Genomic DNA, 17606 nt, shown 5'->3' with positions numbered 1-17606 from the left:
TTTATGGTTCCCGAACCCTCCTATCTCCTGTATTCTAGCTGAATGAGAACATGGCTATGTAGAAATCGCTGTTGAAAACAGACAGGATTAAAGCTTATAGTGCAGTCGCAGTAGAACTATGTCGTCATCAGCTGTCTGTCTAGTCATTGACAGCTTCAGTAACCATTAGAAGGCTATCATAAATGTCAATTCTATAATGGTTAGTTGTTTCATGACCATTATGTTCAAGGATTTGTGAGATTTAAAGTTGCTTTTGTGAAGGGATTGGATTCATGTGGGCCTCTAATTGTAGAGACTTCAGCTCCATTCGTCTCTTGTTTGCGTTCTGCAACCTGGGCTGTGTTCAGTACGTTTTTTATGTTCCGGTACAATCAGTTGAACGGAAACGGTACTGTATTGAACGAGCAGTTGAAAAACGGGGGAAGTGTTGGTTTGTGGGTTGGTTGGTTTGTGGGTTGGCTAACCCACTGCCCATTGAACACGTCACGCATTCCTTCAAGCCACACCTCGCCACACCCACCAAACGGGAGCAAACGTACCTCAAAGTCTATACTGATCTGTTCAAGAACATAGAATAACGTTTTTTTGGGAAACGTGTCGTTCAGTACAAACCGTTTCGCAACATAGCAAACGTTTAAGCGAACTGAATGCACCTCTGGAGGAGAAGCGGTGGGGACAAATAACACGTGTACTGGGCGTGTCTTAGCGAAACGTCACAAACGCCTAAACTAATGATCTTCCGAGATATTTGAATATATTTGTTAAATCAAAAATGAGCGAACTCTGGTTGGTTCGTGGAAGTCCAATTGACCAATCGCTTAAATGACAGGTGCCCAGCTGGCCGTAAACTCCACCTCTATTTATTTTTCAGCAAACCCCGGAAACATCGTTGTTTAAAGTGTTTTCAGTAGTTACCACAGCGACAAAGTCAAATTGGGAATATCGTGAAAATTCATGAGAAGAAAAAAAAACAATTTGCTTTTTTGGTATTCATTTAAGGTTATGGTTAGGCATAAGGTCAGTAGTGCGGTTAAGGTTAGGGTTGATGTTAGGGTTTAAAATCAGATTTTAAGAAGATAAATTGTATAAATAGGCAGAGGTTATGACTTTGTGGCTGTGGTAGCTAGTGACGACCTGTTTAAAGGGAAACTGAGCTATTTCATGGGCGAGGGCGAAAACAGCTAAAGCGCAGAAAAGCAGATAAATGCAAAATAGCCAGCAAGCAAAGGAGCTAGCCTAGCTATGTGGTCAGAGAGGAGAGGAGAGACGACAAGACGAGACGGAAAAATTCGATGATCAACGATGCAATCAACTTCTCTTCGAAGATAGCTAACGTTGGTTTTGATAGCAATCCGATTGATCTTTGAATGTAAAAAAAAAAGAGACACTTGATGTGAAATCGGACAGGGCTGTCCTGAAGCAAAGATAAAAGGGAAAAAAGTTCAACTCCGCTTCTGAGATGAAGGAAATGTCTAGTTAACCCTTTATGTGTCAAGCCTGTCGTCCCCTTCATGTAGCTGATAGTTACTGCTCTGGTGAGTAACAAAGCTTTTCCATGGTCACTGAATTCTGTTCTGTAAGCTAGCTAAAGGCTGATTTACTGCTTATAGTTTGGATTTCTCGTGTAAAAACACGGTGTCAATACTATTGTACTATTGTAATGACGTTATAACAACTAAATGTGCATTTCAGGGTTATACATGTGCACAATGGTCTTTGTGAAAAACATACAAATGATGCAAGACCTCAATCTTACTTAGGCAGCTGGCTACATGGTAGTTTAGAGTGTTGTCGTATTGAATCATTTTTCTTCGGCATTTTGAAAATTCAGCCTAGCCCAGATGACATTGTCATGACACACACACACACACACACACACACACACAGAAGTAAACTACTGTGTGTCTTCGTAGGGGGCGTTCCTCCGCTTTGTTTGCCATCCTCATTCTTCACAAGAAAAATGTATGTGCGCGCCGGGGGTGCGTGCGTGTGCAGAATAAGGACAAGGAGATGAAGTCTCCTGACTTGCCATTATAAACGGGCGTGTGTGTTTAATGCACACAGTCTGCAATGCATGCGTGCCTTCCCTTAACTACATACAGATGCAATGCATTACGCTTGGTACTGTACTGTACTGTGCTGTCTGTAGGTCGTAGCCTAATCCTATATGAGCGAAGGAGGGGAGTGGAACTCACCCCCACCACCACACACATGCTATAAATCTGAGTTGATGACGATATCATGGAGGTCGAATAACCGTGAATAATATCGCTGTAACTAATCGTCAAAGAGAGGTAAGGGGAACCCCGCCATCCAAAGCACTAGCCAGGTTTCATTGTTCTGTAAGGGGAGCTGCTGCTGTTAGATAGATGGGATTGCGTTGGAGAGAGGCTATCATCTGCAACGGGAGATAGACAGCAGCTGTGGACCAATACTGACCTGAACCTGCAATCTTACGGTTATTGCTGCTGCTATGTTGCACACATTCATGCAGCAAGCTAGTAACCTTTGTTACTGTGATAAGAAGTGATGTGTGTGTGTGTGTGTGTGTGTGTGGGGGGGGGGATCAGCTCATTCATTGATATGTAATGTCTGGTTTGATTGTGCAGTGCTGCAGGGATATTCCCTTTGTCTTCACAAGCAGGGCAAGATAACATTTCATTTGCAAACATATTACATGTGCACACACATACACGCATGCATACATACAAACCCCCTACAGACAGACCTACAGGCCGTTCTAAACAAGCTTGTCCACAGCTCTGCTCTGGACATCTTCAGTGTGAAGGTTTATATGATGTAGTCTTCTCTACTAGTGGGACCTGACAGAGGATTATACAAATGATAATTATGATGTATTCTTCTCTACTAGTGACCTGGTGAGACCCCTCAGAGGACAAATTATGATTATTTAAGGGTGTATGTATTAGAAGTGACTGCACTGTTCAATGCATTGATTCATGTGTGACAGATTGAAATCAATGTTTCACAGACAGTCAAGTGTCTGTGTGTATGTGTGTGTGTGTGTGTGTGTGTCTGTGTGTGTCTGTGCGTGCGTGTGTGTGAGTAAACTAAATACGTCAAATAAAGCACTTTGCTGCTCTACAACACGTGTAGCCTGGGTCGGGATCATCGAGAGAATTAAACCACATTTGCAATCTCTTTGCGGACAGACTACATAAACATCAATGGTATTGTGTCGTGCCCAAGAACAGCCATTATTTCAAAAAATATTTTTTTAAAGCCACACGTAGCCTACATATCAATGCATACACACAAACTATCTAGGTCAAACTACTATGAGCATTGATCAGCAGTCAAGTTTTAAAGATAGTGGACTTTCAAGAAGCACATTGTCACAGGCCACATCGTCATAATGATGGAGTTTGCAAACATCCAAATCTAATCATCAACAACAAACGTTATGTTCTCTCTAACCTTAGGAGTGTGTGTGTGTGTTTCAATCAGCCACAAACAAAGTTAAACTCTCCACAGGCTGGTTCAGACACGCTGTTTGCTTTGACTCAACAACACATCAGCTGAGAGGACACACTGTAAACACGCACACACACACACACACACACACTCCTCAGTCCTCTCTCTCTGTGTTCTGTGTTCATTAACATACCAAGGCCTCTGCCAAACCAAACCCTTCAACTGTCAGACAGACTCAGATCCTAACAAAATAACTGTGTAGAGCCTGTGTATGAATAGAGCCCATGTAGAGCCTGTGTATGAATAGAGCCCATGTACGAATAGAGACTGTGTACGAGTAGAGCCCGTGTGGAGCCCATATAGAGCCCGTGTAGAGCCTGTATAGTGCCCGTGTATGAATAGAGCCCGTATGGAGCCTGTGTGGAGCCCGTGTAGAGCCCATGTACGAATAGAGACTGTGTACGAGTAGAGCCCGTGTGGAGCCCGTGTAGAGCCTGTATAGTGCCCGTGTATGAATGGAGCCTGTGTGGAGCCCGTGTAGAGCCCATGTACGAATAGAGCCCGTGTACGAATGGAGCCCGTATAGAGCCTGTGTACGAATAGAGCCCGTGTAGGGCACGTATAGAGCCTGTGTATGAATAAAGCCCGTGTGGAGCCCGGATAGAGCCTGTGTATGAATAGAGCTTGTATAGAGCCCATGTGCAAATAGAACCCGTGTACGAATAGATCCCATGTAGAGCCCATTTACAAATAGAGCCCATATGGAGCCCGTACGACTAGAGCCTGTATAGAGCCCGTGTACAAATAGAGCCCGTATAGAGCCTGTGTACGAATAAAGCCCGTGTGGAGCTTGTATTGAGCCTGTGTATGAATAGAGCCCATGTAGAGGCCATTTACAAGTAGAGCCCATATAGAGCCCATGTAGAGCCCATGTAGAGCCCGTTTACAAATAGAGCCCATGTGGCACCCGTGTAGAGCCCGTATAGAGCCTGTGTACGAGTAGAGCTCATATAGAGCCCGTGTACGAATAGAGCCCATGTAGCGTCTGTATAGTGCCCTTGTAGAGCCCGTGTAGAACCCGTTTACAAATAGAGCCCATGTGGGGCCTGTATAGAGCCTGTGTAGAAATAGAGCCTGTGAACGAATAGAGCCCGTGTAGAGCAAGTAAAGAGCCTGTGTACGAATAGAGCCTGTGTATGAATGGAGCCCATGTGGAGCCTGTGTACAAGTAGAGCCTGTGTACAAATAGAGCCCGTATAGAGCCTGTGTATGAATAGAGTAGAGCCCGTATGGAGCCTGTGTATGAATAGAGCCTGTATAGTATGTTTTTACTCTGTGTGTACTTATCCCACAGCGCTAGGCTTAGTTTATAAGCCAGTCGTTAGCAAAGCACTCTCTCTCTCCATCCCTCAGGCTTGGACCTTGACAGACACACACACACACACACACACCATACATAATAACTGCATGCATGCACACACACACACACGTGAACACACACATCACCCACCAACAGATAAAATAAGAACTAAGGTGAACATAAAGATTTAACCACACACTCATCCTGGGGGCTTGTCGATTTTAGCGAGAGAGAGGGGGGGAGGAGCTTATTTGCATCGCTCCATGAATAGGCCACATATTTTTCCAGGACATTCCATCCTGTGAGCTGGAGGAGCCTGTCACCAAGACTCCATTGCTTAAGACGGCAGTGACACACACATTCACACACACACATTCACACACACACACACACACACCTACATTCACAAATAGTTAAAGGCTGTTTTGGGAGTGTATGTGTTTGAGCCAAGAGTGTGTCTCTGTATAGACGAGTGTATGTGTGTGTATTTTTTGTGTAATGTGGAGGTGCCAGTGTGTTTTGTGTGCGAACAGGATGTTCTATGCTTCGTTCTGTTCAGCTGTACTCAGACACCCTTGAACAAGGGAGGGCCTTGAGGGAGGAGGCCACCCCCTGTTTTCCTATATTGATGTGAACAAGGGCTCTTAAAGGGGCAGTGCTCTGTGTGTGTGTGTGTGTGTGTGTGTGTGTGGTAAACAGGGGGTGGCCTCCTGCCTTCTCTACTGTGATACAAAAGCTCCTCTTCTATAGTTTGCATCATTGCTCAGCTGAGGTGAAATAATTACTTTTGAATATTTTTTTTTTATATTGAATATAAGATCTGTTTGGCAAGTGAGGCCTGAATCCATGGCCACCATTGTTCCTGTACCCAAGAAGGCAAAGATAACTGAACTAAATGACTATCGCCCCGTAACGCTCACTTCTGTCATCATGAAGTGATTTGAGAGACTAGTCAAGGATCATAGCACCTCCACCTTACCTGCCACCCTAGACCCACTTCAATTTGCATAACGCCCCAATAGTTCCACAGACGATGCGATCGCCATCACACTGCACACTGCCCTATCCCATCTGGACAAGAGGAATACCTATGTAAGAATGCTGTTCATTGACTACAGCTCAGCATTCAACACCATAGTACCCTCCAAGCTCATCATCAAGTTGGAGGTCCTGGGTCTCAACCCCACCCTGTGCAATTGGGTCCTGGACTTTCTGACGGGCCGTCCCCAGGTGGTGAAGGTAGGAAACAACATCTCCACTTTGCTGATCCTCAACACTGGGGCCCCACAAGGGTGCGTGCTCAGCCCCCTCCTGTACTCCCTGTTCCCCCATGACTGCGTGGCCATGCACACCATCAACTCAATCATCAAGTATGCAGACGCCAACAGTAGTGGGCTTGATTACCAACAACGACGAGACAACCTATAGGGAGGAGGTGAGGGCACTCGGAATGTGGTGTCAGGAAAACAACCTCTCACACAACGTCAATAAAACAAAGGAGATGATCGTGGACTTCAGGAAACAGCAGAGGGTGCACCCCCCCTATCCACATCGACGGGACAGTAGTGGAGAAGGTGGAAAGTTTTAAGTTCCTCGGCGTACACATCACGGACAAACTGAAATGGTCTACCCACACAGACAGTGTGCCTCTTCAACCTCTGGAGCCTGAAGAAATTTGTCTTGTCACCTAAAATTTTACAGATGCACAATTTAGAGCATCCTGCCGGGCTGCATCACCGCCTGGTACGGCAACTGCACCGCCCACAACCGCAAGGCTCTCCAGAGCGTGGTGTGGTCTACACAACACATCACCGGGGGGCAAACTACCTGCCCTCCAGGATACCTACAGCACCCAATGTCACAGGAAGGCCAAAAAGATAATCAATGACAACCACCCGAGCCACTGCCTGTTCACACCGCTACCATCCAGAAGGCGAGGTCAGTACAGGTGCATCAAAGCTGGGACCGAGAGACTGAAAAACAGCTTCCATCTCAAGTTCATCAGACTGTTAAACAGCCATCACTGACACAGAGAGGCTGCTGCCTACATACAGACTCAAAATCATTGGCCACTTTAATAATGTTTACATATCTTACATTACTCATCTCATATGTATATACTGTATTTCATACCATCTAGTGCATCCTGCCTATGCCGCTCGGGCATCGCTCATCCATATATTTATATGTATATATTGTTATTCCATCCCTTAGATCTGTGTGTATTAGGTAGTTGTTGTTAGATTACATGTTAGATATTGCTATACTGTCGGAACTAGAAGCACAAGCATTTCGCTACACTCGCATTAACATCTGCTAACCATGTGTATGTGACCAATAACATTTGATTTGAGTCCACAAATAAAACCAAACAAGTTCCATGTTATTTCAGCCATAACACCCACCATCATTAGAAACGGATAAGATTACCATTCCTGAAAAAATAATTTTGTTAAAATGTGATTTGATCTCTGAGAAATTAAGCTAGTTGATTGGCACCCAAATAGGCCATTTTAATTTTTAAGGTTCACTTAATATTCAATAAATATACTACCCAACATCCGATTTGGACCAAACTTCTTCCTACCGTTGAGTAAGACATGAGGAATCCAATTAAATGGTAATAAGCCACCCAAAGACAACCCACACCAATCCCAACCTAATGCTTCAACCCAACTCTCCTGGAATAGTCCAACAAATGGCAGCTCTCTGAGAGGGCTATCCCTACAAGCATTTCGCAGCACACGCATTAACATCTGCTAACCATGTGTATGTGACCAATAAAATTTGATTTCATTTGGTACAATTCTCATATGAAGACTTTTCCTACAATCCCAAAACTTTTTAAAAGGTTATGATAACTCTAATAAATCATCCAATGATAAACCATTGCATGGCAGTCATAAAATGATTAGAAATCATATCCATATGTAGTGTGATTAGTGAAATGTACTATTAAACCCAACCCATTACCATTATAAAACACTACAGTGCCTTCAGAAAGTATTCACACCCCTTGACTTTTTCCACATTTTGTTGTGTTACAGCCTGAGTTTAAAATGGATTACATTTAGATTTTGTTTCACTGGCCTACACACAATTCCCGATAATGTTCAAGTATTTTTCCAAATGTTAACAAATTAATAAAAAATGAAAAGCGGAAATTGTATTGAGTCAATAAGTATTCAATCCCTTTGTTATGGCAAGCCTAAATAGCTTCAGGAGTAAAAATGTGCTTAACATGTCAGATAAGTTTCATGGACTCACTCAGTGTGCAATAATAGTGTTTAACAGGATTTTTAACAATGACTACCCCATCTCTCTACCCCACACATACAAGTATCTGTAAGGCCCCTCAATCGAGCAGTGAATTTCAAGCACAGATTCATCCGCAAAAACCAGGGGAGTCTTTCCAATGCCTCGCAAAGGACACCTATTAGTATAGACATTGAAAATCCCTTTTAGCATGGTGAAGTTATTAATAATGGCTCTCTAGCAATGATCAACAACCAATTTGACAGAGCTTGAAGAATTTTAAAATGAATACTGGGCAAATATTGTACTGTATAATCCAGGTTTGCAAAGCTCTTAGACTTACCCAGAAAGACTCACAGCTGTAATCACTGCCAACGGTGATTCTAAGATGTATTGAGTCAGGGGGTTGAATACTTATATAATCAAAAATATGTGTTTTATTTTCTAATAATAATAATAATAATAATAATAATAAATGTTTTTTGCATTTTTCTTCCACTTTGACATTAGAGTATATAGTGTAGGTCTTTGAAAAACAAGACAATTAAATCCATTTTAATCACACTTTGTAACACAACGAAATGTGAAAAAAGTCAAAGGGTGTGATTACATTCTGAAGCCTCCATTGGAGCCCATAACCTTGGAACCATTAGAACTGCTGTAGGCTAATAGTTTGCTTGTTCACCAGGAATGGTCTAATCCAGACCTTTTTTGAAGGGAATAAATCCCAAACACAGGGGCTGTTTCCTGGACAAACTGAAGTGCTTTCATGGACTGGCTTGAATTGTGAGGATGACCACAAAATGTATTTTGTCATGGGCAAAAGCTATTGGTTTTCTACCCAAAGTTGCAAAGAAAATGTTGTGATCCATTTAATAAACACAAGAGTCCAGCAAAATGGATTAAAGGGTGCGGCAGTAGCAGGAACAGTGGCATCTAGTGGGCAAAATCTTATACTTTAACACTTATTTATGGTAAATCATTCATTTGACTTAAATGGGAAATTTCTCTGAACAAGGTGGTAAAAACCATTGCCAGATTCATAGGGAATACATTACATAGTATGAAGAAGAAATACTCCATACTATTTGTCAGACATAGAGAACTGACAACGTATACTGGTTGTTGGGGGGGTCCGGGGGTGGCTATTGATCATTTTATTGGATACCTCATGTCTTACACATTATTAGAAAAGAATGATGGTCCAAATCGGAGGTTGAAGATTATATGAATCCCTTCAATTAAAATGGCCAATGTGGGTGCAATCAATTCGCTTAATTTCTCAGAGATCAAATTATATTTCAACAAAATAATGTTTCAGAAATGCTAATCTTCTGTTTCTAACGACAGAAACCGTTTTAGAACAATCTGAGATGGTGGGTGTTGAAGTCCCCTTTCTGGTGCTTTTTTGAGCAGACAAGATGACCCACTTGAACCTCTACTGGAAACAGAAGCCCTTGTTGTTCTCTCTCTCCTCGCTGTTTGGTATCTGTTGTGCTCTCTTCCCCTCTTTTTCTTTCTCTCTTCTGCTCTCTTTCTTTCTCTCTCTCTTTCACACACTTTCTCTCTCTCTCTCTCTCGCACCCTTTTTCTTTCCCCCTTCCTACTCTACTATATTTAGAAGAAGCTTATTTTGTTCTATAAGACACACACACCATCACTTCCTTTCTATGTACACATAACAGCCTAGCAAGCAGTTTCAAGAACTTACAGCCTCTGTTTTGCAAGCTACTATTAATTCAGCACGTTCCTTCCTCTACACACATGCATACAGTTGAAGTCGGAAGTTTACATACACCTTAGCCAAATACATTTAAACTCAGTTTTTCACAGTTCCTGACATTTCATCCTAGTAAAAATGCCCTGTCTTAGGTCAGTTAGGATCACCACTTTATTTAAAAAATGTGAAATGTCAGAATAATAGTAGAGAGAATTATTTATTTCAGCTTTTATTTAATTTTATCATATTCCCAGAGGGTTAGAAGTTTACATACACTCAATTAGTATTTGGTAGCATTGCCTTTCAATTGTTTAACTTGGGTCAAACGTTTCGGGTAGCCTTCCACAAGCTTCCCACAATAAGTTGGGTGAAATTTGGCCCATTCCTTCTGACAGAGCTGGTGTAACTGTGTCAGGTTTGTAGGCCTCCTTGCTTGCACACACTTTTTCAGTTCTGCCCAAAAATGTTCCATAGGATTGAGTTCAGGCCTTTGTGATGGCCACTCCAATACCTTGACTTTGTTGTCCTTAAGCCATTTGCCACAACTTTGGAAGTATGCTTGGGGTCATTGTCCATTTGGAAGACCCATTTGCAACCAAACTTTAACTTCCTGACTGATGTCTTGATGTTTATTCAATATATCCACATAATTTTCCTGCCTCATGACGCCATCTATTTTGTGAAGTGCACCAGTCCCTCCTGCAGCAAAGCACCCCCACAACATGATGCTGCCACCCCCGTGCTTCACGGTTGGGATGGTGTTCTTCGGCTTGCAAGCCTCCCCCTTTTTCTTCCAAACATAACAATGGTCATTATGGCCAAACAGTTCTATTTTTGTTTCATCAGACCAGAGGACATTTCTCCAAAAAGTACGATCTTTGTCCCCATGTGCAGTTGCAAACCGTAGTCTGGCTTTTACATGCCGGTTTTGGAGCAGTGGCTTCTTCCTTGCTGAGCGGCCTTTCAGGTTATGTCGATATAGGACTCGTTTTACTGTGGATATAGATACTTTTGTACCTGTTTCTTTCAGCATCTTCACAAGGTCCTTTGCTGTTGTTCTGGGATTGATTTGCTCTTTTCACAACAAAGTACGTTAATCTCTAAGAGACAATGTGTCTCCTTCCTGGTCGGTATGACGGCTGTGTGGTCCCATGGTGTTTATACTTGCGTACTATTGTTTGTACAGATGAACGTGGTACCTTCAGGCGTTTGGAAATTACTCACAAGGATGAACCAGACAAAAAAAATTCTGAGGTCTTGGCTGATTTTCTTTTGATTTTCCCTTGATGTCAAGCAAAGAGGCACTGAGTTTGAAGGAAGGCTTGAAATGCATCCACAGGTATACCTCCATTTGACTCAAATGATGTCAATTAACCTATCAGAATCTTCTAAAGCCATGACACCATTTTCTGGAATTTTCCAAGCTGTTTAAAGGCACAGTCAAGTTAGTAAACTTCTGACCCACTGGAATTGTGATACAGTGAATTATAAGTGAAATAATCTGTCTGTAAACAATTGTTGAAAAATGACTTGTGTCATGTACAAAGTAGATGTCCTAATCGACTTGCCAAACTATAGTTTGTTAACAAGAAATTTGTGGAGTGGTTGAAAAACGAGTTTTAAACTTCCAACTTCAACTGTACATAAACTCAGCAAAAAAGAAACATCTCACTGTGAACTGCGTTTATTTTCAGCAAACTTAACATGTGTAAATATTTGTATGAACACACAGACATGTCACTAACAGAAATGGAATAATGTTTCCCTGAACAAAGGGGAGGGGGGGTCAAAATCTAAAGTAACAGTCAGTATCTGGTTGCCACCAGCTGCATTAAGTACTACAGTGCATATCCTCCTCATGGACTGCATCAGATTTGCCAGTTCTTGCTGTGAGATGTTACCCCACTCTTCCACCAAGGCACCTGCAAGTTCCTGGACATTTCTGGGGGGAATGGTCCTAGCCCTCACCCTCTGATCCAACAGATCCCAGGCGTGCTCAATGGGATTGAGATCCGGGCTCTTTGCTGCCCATGGTAGAACACTGACATTCCTGTCTTGCAGGAAATCACGCACAGAATGAGCAGTATGGCTGGTGGCATTGTCATGCTGGAGGGTCATGTCAGGATGAGCCTGCAGGAAGGATACCACATGATGGAGGAGGATGTTTTCCCTGTAAGGCACAGCGTTGAGATTGCCTGCAATGACAACAAGCTCAGTCCGATGATGCTGTGATACACCACCCCAGACTATGATGGACCCTCCACCTTCAAATCGATCCCGCTTCAGAGTTCAGGCCTCGGTGTAACACTCATTCCTTTGACGATAAATGTGAATCCGACCATCACCCCTGGTGAGACAAAACTGCAACTTGTCAGTGAAGATCACTTTTTGCCAGTCCTGTCTGGTCCAGCGACGATGGGTTTGTCCTCATATGCGACATTGTTGCCGGTGATGTCTGGTGAGGGCCTGCCTTACAACAGGCCTACAAGCCCTCAGTCCAGCCTCTCTCAGCCTATTGCGGACAGTCTGAGCACTGATGGAGCGATTGTGCATTCCTGGTGTAACTTGGGGAGTTGTTGTTGCCATCCTGTACCTGTCCCGCAGGTGTGATGTTCGGATGTACCGATCCTGTGCAGCTGTTGTTACACATGGTCTGCCACTGCGAGGATGATCAGCTGTTCGTCCTGTCTCCCCGTAGCGCTGTCTTAGGCGTCTCACAGTACGGACTAGAAGGCCAGCATCCCGGCGTCGTCTCTTCACTGTTGACGTTGAAACTGGTGTTTTGCAGATACTATTTAACGAAGCTGCCAGTTGAGGACTTGTGAGGCATCTGTTTCTCAAACTAGACACTGTAATGTACTTGTCCTCTTGCTCAGTTGTGCACTGGGGCCTCCCACTCCTCTTTCTATTCTGATTAGAGCCAGTTTGCGCTGTTCTGTGAAGGGAGTAGTATACAGCATTTTACGAGCTCTTCAGTTTCTTGGCAATTTCTCGCATTGAATAGCCTTAATTTCTCAGAACAAGAATAGACTGGCGAGTTTCAGAACAAAGTTCTTTGTTTCTAGCCATTTTGAGCCTGTAATCAAACCCACAAATGCTGATGCTCCAGATTCTCAACTAGTCTAAAGAAGGCCAGTTTTGTTACTTCTTTAACCAGTACAACAGTTTTCAGCTGTGCTAACATAATTGCAAAAGGGTTTTCTAATGATCAATTATCCTTTTAAAATGATAAACCTGGATTAGCTAGCACAATGTGCCATTGTAACACAGGAGTGATGGTTGCTGATAATGGGCCCCTGTACATCTATGTAGATATTCCATAAAAAATCTGCCGTTTCCAGCTACAATAGTCATTTACAACATTAACAATGTCTACACTGTATTTCTGATCAATTTGATGTTATTTTAATGGACAAAAAATGTGCCTTTCAAAAACAAGAACATTTCTAAGTGACCCCAAACTTTTGAACGGTAGTGTACATACACACACACACACACACACACACACATACACATATATATACCATACATACACACACATGATGGCGCCGGAGGGGAGGGCTGCCGTCTTATCTGCTCTTATCCAACCATGCTATTTTGTTCGTTTTTTCACGTTGTTCGTAACTTGTTTTGTACATAATGTTGCTGCTACAGTCTCTTATGACTGAAAAAAGCTTCTAGACATCAGAACTGCGATTGCTCAAACTGGACGAAAAGTTCTTCAATGAGTCGGACAGGAGGGATATACTACAGACACCCGACCAGGCCCAGATCCCAGTGATTCGCTGGAGAAGGAAACTGAGATTTAGTGGAAAAAGATCCGGGTGCCTTGTGAGGATCAGGCGACGAGTGGCTAATCTGCCTTTGCCTTCCGTCCTGCTAATGTTCAATCGTAGGAAAATAAATGGGACGAACTGAAAGCACGTATAGCCTACCAACGAGTCATTAAAAACTGTAATATCTTATGTTTAACCGAGTCGTGGCTGAACGATAACATTAACAGCTGGCGGGTTATACACTCCATCGGCAGCACAGAACAGCAGCCTCTGTTAAGACATGGGGCAAAGGCCTATGCATATATGTGAAAGACAGCTGGTGCACGATATCTAAGGAAGTCTCAAGGTTTTGCTCGCCTGAGGTAGAGTATCTCATGATAAGCTGTAGACCACACTATCCACCTAGAGTTTTTTCATCTGTATTTTTCGTTGCTGTCTACATACATGAAACATGCATGAGAGAATCAGCTGTTCCGGATGACTGTGGGATCACGCTTTCCGCAGCCGACATGAGTAAGACCTTCAAACAGGTCAACATTCACAAGGCCGCAGGGTCAGATGCATTACCAGGACGTGTACTCTGAGCATCCGCTGACCAACTGGCAAGTGTCTTCACTGGCATTTTCAACCTCTCCCTGTCTTTAGTCTGTAATACCAACATGTTTCATGCAGACCACCATAGTCCCTGTGCCCAAGAACACCAAAATAACCTGCCTAAATGACTACCGACCCGTAGCTCTCACGTCTGTAGCCATGAAATGCTTTGAAAGGCTGGTCATGACTCACATCAACACCATTATCCCAGAAACGCTAGACCCACTCCAATTTGCATACCGCCCCAACAGATCCACAGATGATGCAATCTCTATTGCACTCCACACTGCCCTTTCCCACCTGGACTAAAGGAACACCTATGAGAATGCTATTCATTGACTACAGCTCAGCGTTCAACACCATAGTGACCTCAAAGCTTATCACTAAGCTAAAGACCCTGGGACTAAACACCTCCCTCTGCAACTGGATCCTGGACTTCCTGATGGGCCGCCCCCCAGGTGGTAAGGGTACGTAACAACACATCCGCCACGCTGATCCTAACACGGGGCCCCTCAGGGGTGCATGCTCAGCCCCCTCCTGTACTCCCTGTTCACTCATGCCTGCATGGCCAGGCACAACTCCAACACCATCATTAAGTTTGCTGATGACACAGTGGTAGGCCTGATCACCGACAACGCTGAGACAGCCTATAGGAGGTCAGAGACCTGACTGTGTGGTGCAAGGACAACAACCTCTGCCTCAACGTGATCAAGTCAAAGGAGATGATTGTGGACTACAGGAAAAGGAGGACCAAGCACACCCCATTCTCATCAACAGGGCTGTAGTGGAGCAGGTTGAGAGCTTCACGTTCCTTGGAGTCCACATCACCAACAAACTAACATGGTCCAAGCACACCAAGACAGTCGTGAGGGGGTCACAACAAAACCTATTCCCCCTAAGGAGACTGAAAAGATTTGGCATGGGTCCTCAGATCCTCAAAAGGTTCTACAGCTGCACCATCGAGATCATCTTGACTGGTTGCATCACTGCCTGGTATGGCAACTGCTCGGCCTCCGACCGCAAGGCGCTACAGAGGGTATTGCGTACGGCCCAGTACATCACCGGGACCAAGCTTCCTGCCATCCAGGACCTCTGTACCAGGTGGTGTCAGAGGAAGGACCTAAAAATTGTCAAAGACTCCAGCCACCCTAGTCATAGACTGTTCTCTCTGCTACCGCACGGCAAGTGGTACCGGAGCACCAACTCTAGGTCCAAGAGGCCCTAGGTCGTAAACAGCTTCTACCCCCAAGACATGAGACTCCTGAACATATAATCAAATGGCTACCCAGACTATTTGCATTGCCCCCCCCCCCCTTTTTACGCTGCTGCTACTCTCTGTTATCTTTACATAGTGACTTTTTTAACTCTACCTACATGTACATATTACCTCAACTAACCGGTGCCCCCGCACATTGACTCGCAGGTGGTACCGGAAAAGAATTCTATGAAATGTATGCATTCACTACTGTAAGTCGCTCTGGATAAGAGCGTCTGCTAAAATGACTAAAATGTAAAATGTGTATAGCCCCTGTATATAGCCCCGCTCTTGTTATTTCCTGCTGCTCTTTAATTATTTGTTCTTATCTCTTACTTTTTTTTTGTATTTTCTTAACTGCATTGTTAGTTAATGGTTTGTAAGTAAGAATCACATTGTAAGGTCTACACACCAGTTGTATTCGGCGCATGTGACAAATAAAATTAGATTTGATACACACACACACACACGCCTTCTTTAAACCTTCCTAAACATGAGCTAGGAAGCAGGTTAGAGCTTCTGGTTTAGAGTAACTGATGATTGACACCGTTGTGGGAAAGCTAACTGTGTGTGTTAAAACTAACCATTTGTAAATAAACGCTGTCTGGTGCCTAAGAGAATGAAAATGTAAAAATACACCCCAGTGTTGCATCCCCATCCCCCATCCTCACACACACTGGGGGTTTTCTCATGCAGCAGAGCAGAGGGCTTATCTTTGGGCACAGAGAACACACTTTATCAGCTAAACTACAGGAGCTCCACTTCCTGTTTGGGTGTGTGTGTGTGTGTGTGTGTGGTAATAGTGAACAGCATGTTAACTGGGTGAGAGCTATTTAGTGACAACACAGTGGAAGAAACAACGTGACGATTGAACACACTCACACACACGTACACTCACACACACGTACACACTCACACATGTACACTCACTCACACACACGTACACTCAAACACACTCACACATGTACACTCACACACACTCACACATGTACACTCAAACACACGTACACTCAGACACACTCACACAATTAAGCTACATACTACTACTCACTCCCATTTACGTATACACACACATTACAACCATATACATAGAAACACTTGTTACACACACACACACACACACACACACACACACAGAGAGAGAGAGAAAGGCTGTTTTCAGAGCGTTCTCTGCTCTCTCTGCTTCTGAAAACAGACTGAGCAGGTGGGCGGAGCTTTGGCTTCCCCTGCACTCCACCTAGCCAATCAGATTCTCGACTACTCCAGCTGAGCCCCCCTCCCCCAGCCAATCAGAAGCCCCCCCCCCTTCTCTATATGTGTTCAGTGCTGACTGAGCAGAGAACACGCCTGAAACTACCAGCTGGGAGGAACAGAGACGAAAAGGAGAGAGGAGAGAGAAAGAGAGGGGGGGCTGAGAGCTAAAGGGAGAGTGGCTGAAAGAGAGAAAAGAGAGAGTGGAGGAGAGGGGGGAAGCAGAGCGAGAGAGAGAGTGGAGGAGAGTGGGAAGCAGAGCGAGAGAGAGAGTGGAGGAGAGTGGGAAGCAGAGAGAGTGGAGGAGAGTGGGAAGCAGAGCGAGAGAGAGTGGAGGAGAGGGGGAAGCAGAGCGAGAGAGAGTGGAGGAGAGGGGGAAGCAGAGAGAGTGGAGGAGAGTGGGAAGCAGAGCGAGAGAGAGTGGAGGAGAGGGGGAAGCAGAGCGAGAGAGAGTGGAGGAGAGGGGGAAGCAGAGCGAGAGAGAGTGGAGGAGAGGGGGAAGCAGAGCGAGAGAGAGAGTGGGAAACAGAGCAAGAGTGTGTGCAAGCAAGAGAGGTGGGGATGGGAGGGTTTATGTGTCTGTTAAAGAGTTACTGAGGGAAAGGGAGGGTTAGGGTTAGTGTTGTTGGGCATACCAGGACGGGAGGGGAGTAGAAAGAGCCACTAAACCACAACACTAGCACAACCTGATGATCACTGGACTTGGGAACAACGTTTTTCTCTTAAAACCCTATTCAGGTTGAGGAGGCCAAGAGAGGAGCAAAAGAAAGCGAAGAGAGAGAGAGAGAGAGAGAGAGATAACGAAGGCAAGCTGACCGGCTAGACTCTCTGAAAGGCAGAGAGACACCAGTCACCAGAGGTGCTCACCCCAAAACAAAAAGGAAAAGTGGAAAAACAAAGGCAGAGTAAAAGAAAGAGAAGCCTTGGCTGTGTCTCTGTGAGGGTGAGTGTCTTGGCTGT

The 17606-nt window shown here is 44.2% G+C and overlaps 1 protein-coding gene across 3 annotated transcripts in view; it reads left to right on the top strand.

Moving 5' to 3' along the window:
* The first annotated feature begins 895 nt into the window (after nt 1-895).
* LOC106570849 (uncharacterized) overlaps nt 896-17606 on the top strand; it is a 50055-nt gene continuing 33344 nt past the window's right edge. Inside the window, exons 1-2 of one of the 3 annotated variants that reach the window (XM_014143417.3) lie at nt 896-1535; nt 17385-17589. The gene's annotated coding sequence lies outside the window, so the exon portion shown is untranslated. Of the gene's footprint in view, nt 1536-2032; nt 2295-17384; nt 17590-17606 lie in introns of those variants that run through there. The other 2 variants (XM_014143418.3, XM_014143419.3) reach the window with 2 other exon arrangements.

The sequence above is a fragment of the Salmo salar genome, chromosome 15 (genome assembly GCF_965601325.2).
Source record: "Salmo salar chromosome 15, fSalSal1, whole genome shotgun sequence".
Taxonomy (NCBI): domain Eukaryota; kingdom Metazoa; phylum Chordata; class Actinopteri; order Salmoniformes; family Salmonidae; genus Salmo; species Salmo salar.
This window is presented reverse-complemented; position numbering and strand designations above follow the sequence as displayed.